Here is a 6,126-nt window from a genome sequence, read left to right on the forward strand (position 1 = left end):
CCCAAGCGTCAATACCATTCTATCAACAAGCTTTTCTGTTGCACATGAGAAATGCCTTATTCTTTACAAATCTCGCGTGATTTTTACAGTCACTAGGTCTATTTTAGCTATATTAAAATTATTATCTGGTAAAATAGGAAAATAGAAAATAAGAACAGGCTTAAAACATTTCTAAACCAGTTAAACCTAAACACATTTAGCCTAAAAGTCTACTACTCTATGGTGATTTAGTAAGTATGTGAGAAATTTCAAGGCAAGGTAAGTTTATTTGTATTGCGCAGTTCATACACAAGGTAATTCAAAGTGCTTTACAGAATAAGAAAGACATTAAATCACAATACAACAAATCAAAACAAATAATCATCATAAAATTAATATATTTCAATGTCTTTCTTGGGATAAGTGTTGTGAATTAGTCATGTCTGTTTGTTAAATGTGCTGTCCTAACCAAATAATGCAAATATTAAATACAAGATAGCCTACTCTGGAAAGGCAAACTCTGTTAGAGGCAAAACAATAACGCCTCCATGGAAAACAAACAGGTGTACTAGAATGTTTTTTCAGTCAGTGTATTTCAACTGGGGCGCCATAATTAATTGTTAGCAAAATTTCGAGTTGATATCAAATCACAAAGGCTGCAGATGGATAATAGAATGTCCTCTATTAAGAACTAATTATACTGTCTTTATTTAAAAAATCCTGTTGTACCTGTAATTCAGATCTCTACAAACAATTCTGAATTAGTTTCTCAATTCATATTTCAGCCTGTTAATGGTAATGCTCCTGGAGGTGTTTACAATGTGCACTCTGAAGCAGAATCCTATTTTTTTTTTAATAAATTGCAAATTGAATCATAATCGCAATACTTTCCCAAAATCATGCAGCCCTAATTTCAACTGACCTTCAGAGTTTTCTCTACCCTCAGTGTTGCCCAGCAATTCTGCCCATTTCAGAATCAGAAGAAGTTCTATTGCCATTTTCAGTGAACAAAATTCACAATCTAGGAACTTGCTTCAGCGTTATGGTGCAGCATTAAACAATTGACTTTGATATACAAATACAAAAGACAAAAACATCTGACTAGTGAACGTGCTTATTACTTGGATTATTGCTCTAGATTATGTCTCACACAATAGTTGTTTACTGTAAGGGCTTTTTGCTGCCTGTTTTGTAAGCATATTTAAGTGCACTTCTTAATGTTTAGACTAGAAACAACCCATATCATACTCACCTGTCCCTACATACCCTGAGCTATACCTTGTTTTCACACATGTGCACCTAAGCAACAAATTTCACCTCTGTGCCATTTCACCGGGTTAATGTAGTCTGTTTAATCAACCCTCTAGTCAGTACTGTCAGTAAAGGATGTGGTTTGAAGCACAGGTCAGACCCCAAGGTGATCCCAGGCTGGCCAAGAGACTCCCTCCAGCCTGTCCTGGGTCTTCTCCAGGGCCTCCTTCCGATGGGACACACTTCCCCAGGGAGGCATCTAGGAGGCATCCAGAACAGATGCCTGAGCCACCCCAGCTGGCTTCTTTCTAATTGGAGGAGCAGCGGCTCTACTCAAAGCTCAAATAATTCCTCACCCTATACCTAAGTGAGCGCCCAGCCACTCTGTAGAGGAAACTAATTTTGACCGCTTGTATCCACGATCTTGTCTTTTCGGTTTTTACGCAAAGCTCTTGACTCCTTCTCTTTTACCACAACAGTCCGATACAGCGATCACATCACTGTAGATGCTGCACCGATCCACCGGTCAATCTCATGCTCCATGCTTCCCTCACTCGTGAACAAGACCTCAAGATACTTGAACTGCTTCACTTGAGGTAGGGACACCTTTTACCGGTCGGGAACCATGGCTTCAGATTCAACCGATAGTTCTCCTCCATGGCCTCCCCGAACTCCTCCTAACCCAAAGTTTCTGTGACTGCAAGAACTGCGGTACTTGCAGCCAAAATATACAGCCAAACTAATAAATAAAAACAGGACATACTACTTTCATTCTCCCATTATAGAAATCATTTATGGGGCTGGTCTTGGCTCTTGGTGATATAGGTTACATCCACTGTAAATTATTAAACACGTACAAAGAATCTATAGCACTCTGGTAATAATATAAGTCTGTGTTCAATAATGTATAATGTTTATGTTTAAATTGGCATTTGTAAGTAAGTGCAGCTCTTATGAAATGATTGTTATGTAACACTTAAGTCTTAATTATTTATGAGATGAACTAGCATCAGTGTGATTCCATAGCACACAAATTATGAGTTTGTACATTAGTTAAAGAGAGAATATTATGCAAATCAACTTCTTGAAGACTTTTACCATGTTATAACGTCATCCCCTCATCAAAAACATGCCTGAAGAGGTTTTAGATGTCATCCATACATGAGTATTTTAGCGATCTCTCACATGCCCAGTTGGAACCCTCCTTACAGTTAGCTGTAAGATTTTGTCCAATCCTCAGCCCCAAGCCTACATCACTCATGACAGTTCTCCATAAATATACAAAAGCATGATACAAAACTGTACACAGGAACTTGACAAACCTGATGCAATGTGCAGTAGTTTCATTAGCATGATGCACACTGATTGTGTTGTGATAGTGCTCTGTAGAGGGAGTCAGTGCGGGGAGCAAAGGGAGGGGGGACTCAGAGCGCCAAAAACGAAAGTGAAACTAATAAACCATGTCAATATGTTGTTTTTCAGCGAATATAACATTTTCAAAACAATAAAAGGCAACTCGGTAATCTAAATATGCTATTTTTTGGCAGTTAACACACCATAGAAGTTATTAGCTTAGCTTATCCTGATATTTTAGTAAAAGGCATGTACATGCATTCATGCATTCACCATCAGTCTATATGGATGTTCTTTCCTTCTGGGTAAAACATGTCGGATTTTGCCTGAAGTGCTACGAAGCGGCATTATTAAATCAAAATGTCAAAAAAAGAATAAACACTATCTAGTTCTCATAAAAAATGCACTTTATTCATAAATATTATCTACCTAGAAGCATTCAGTCACCATATTTCACTCTTTATTTGGTTAATAATATTGTAAAAAGTCTAAATATACAATAGAAATAATCATTTGACTAGTCGACTAAGTGAAAAAGAAGAGAGGGGGTATTTTACTTCTATGGAGTATTAACTGCTAACACATAACGCATTTAGATCACCATGTTACCTTTTATTCTTTTCAAAATGCTATAATAGCCGAAAACAATGTATTAACAAGTTTCACTTACATTTTGGCGTTCTCAGTCTCCCCTTCCTTTGCTCTCTGCATTAAGTCACTCTTCCTTCAGAGCAATATCACAACACAATCGGTGTTAATGAAACTACTGCACATCACATTAGGTTTGTCAAGTTGTTGTGTACAGTTTTGTATCATGATTTTGTATATTTATGGAGAACTGTCGTGTGGGAGCGTGGGTGATGTAGGCTTGTGGGCGGAGCATTGGACTGAATCTTACAGCTAATTGTAAGGAGGGTTTGAATAAGGCCCGGTAGAGATCGCTAAATTGCTCAAACATGCATGGGTGACATCTAAAACCTCTTGAGGCATGTTTTTGATGAGGGAACAACGTTATAACAAGGTAGAAAGCTCAAAAAATGATTTAGTGTGGTATGGTACATGAACTTTAGAAACAGTTAAGATTTAAGTCGAGCTAAGTCGAGTTCAATTAAGTACTATATAACTCAAACATGCCTGAATGACAAAAATGGGTTAATAATCCTGGAAAACCGAATATTTTTTTTTTCTATTCTCTCTATGTTTTCCATATCACTCAACCTAATCTCATCTGCCCCACTCACCTACAGCAGTGGATCCATATGGTGTCGTGATCCTCCTCCAGCGATCATATTCACTTTACCTGTCAGGACTTGGATTCTCATTTGTGACATGGCACCCTTACGTCTTTGTAACGTACAGCAGCCATTGTTGAGTATAAAGCCAGTAAGTGAGGACTGATAAAGTAACATACCAATCTATTAATATTGAATGAGGATGGAAACAGTAGCCGCTCACCCCCGTTTTTCCATCTGGGTCGGAGATTACATGAGAAGGGACACTAAAGAACCAACCGTCCAAGCAGAGTAAGATGTTTTGGCATCAAAAATAAACCTGTGGTTATTGTGTCTTTCTTGATTCATGTGATTAATATGGCAGTTGAAGTAGAAAGAGTCAAATTAATACAAAACTTGTAGATCAGATGGCAAGGCAAGTTTATTTTTATAGCACAATTCGTACACAAAATAATTCAAAGTGCTTTACAGAATAAGAAAGACTTTCAGATCACAATGCAATAAATCAAAACATAAATAATCATCATAAAATTAACATTAAAAGAAAAGAGTACAGAAAGCCTGAAAAACCTTTCAGTCATATGCACAGCTAAACAGAAGCATTTGAGGATTTAAACATTGTCAAAGTAGAGGCCTGTCTCACAATCTTCAGACTGTTCCAAGTTTTAGCTGCATAAAACTGAAACACCGATTCCCCATGTTTAGTCCTGACTCTGGGCACCAGCAGGAGGCCGGTCCCTGAAGTCCTCAGAGTGTGAGATGGTTCATGTGACACTAACATGTCAGAGATGTACTTTGGTCCATGGAGAGACTTGTTCACAAACAGAGCTGCTTTAAAGTCTATTCTCTGAGCCACAGGAGCAGAGACCTGAGCACAGGACACATATGTGAAGTACTTCCTGGTTCTAGTCAGAATCAGAGCAGCAGCGTTCTGGATGTACTGCAGCTGTGTTAACGCTGCTGGAGACCAATGCATGGACAAGTCTCTCCAACTCTGGTTTAGACAGTATACCTTTGATTTTTGCAATATATTGCAATATATTTTAGAAGGGAAAAAGCTGCAGATTTCAGATTTCATTTCATCGGGTCAGCGATGCTTTTTGACCAATCTGCTGTTCCACGTCAGTCTAAATGTGTAATTGTCATTGCAGAATTTGATGTTGTTCAAGGTTTACTTGAAGGGCAGAGGCCAATATTAACTCTATCTTAAAAATGACAAATGTGTACACCTTGCTATATTTTATCCCTTTTTGATGTAAATATATGTTAGATAATTTGAACAGTAAAATTGCATGCTGACCAGAGGCCCTTCTGTGTGGAGTTTGCATGTTCTCCCTGTGCCTGTATAGATGTGGCTAGGACTCCCCTGTAGGCCTGTCGTGATAATCACTATATCGACCTATCATTCAGTATATGAAAGCTAGAACAATATTTTTTCTTTGCAATAGTGGCGAAAATTTTGTTATTTTTAATGTAATACAAAACTATTTGAGCAGCTTCTTTTGGCTAATTATTCCTTCCTTCTGCTTCTTATTAGTTGTTGCTCATGTGTTTTAATGAAACTGTATACTTAAAAATGTGTTTACTGGGAATATTCTGTTTTTAGGTTCTTGTGTCAGTGGCATAAAGTAGTTTCAATATTATTGTTTATCACTGTATATCTCTGTAGCAATATACAGTTGAAAGTAGAAGTTTATGTACACTATATGAAAAGACACATATCCTTTTTTTGTCTGTCTCACATGAAATCAGATTAAACCTGTCTTGTTTTAGATTTTGTAGGAATACCAAAATTATTTCTATTTGCTAAATGCCAGAATTATGAGAGGATAGCATGAGGATTTTTTTGGACAATGTTTCATTACTTTCTCCAAAGTCAAATGTTTACATACATTTCATTAGTATTTGGTACCATTACCTTTAAACTGGACGACTTGGGCCAATTATTTTGGATATCCTTCCACAAGCTTCTCACAAAAGTTGTCAGGAGTTCTGGTTTGGCTTTTGCTTTTGTTCTTGAGTTGACATGCACATTTCAGACCAAAGCACGTTCACCTCTGGGACACAGAACCTTCCTGAGGGGTATGATGACTGGACATTCCCATGGTGTTTATATTGTGAATAATTGAGTAAACAGATGAACATGGCACCTTCAGGCATCTGGAAATTGCACTCAAGGATGAACCAGACTTGTGCAAGTCCACAGTTCGCTTTCTGATATCTTGGCTGATTTCTTTTGTTTTTTTCCCATGATGTTACAAAAGAAGCATTGTGTTTCAGATGTGGCTTCAAATACACCCACAGGTGTGTC

Source organism: Periophthalmus magnuspinnatus, chromosome 17 (genome assembly GCF_009829125.3).
Source record: "Periophthalmus magnuspinnatus isolate fPerMag1 chromosome 17, fPerMag1.2.pri, whole genome shotgun sequence".
Lineage (NCBI taxonomy): Eukaryota > Metazoa > Chordata > Actinopteri > Gobiiformes > Gobiidae > Periophthalmus > Periophthalmus magnuspinnatus.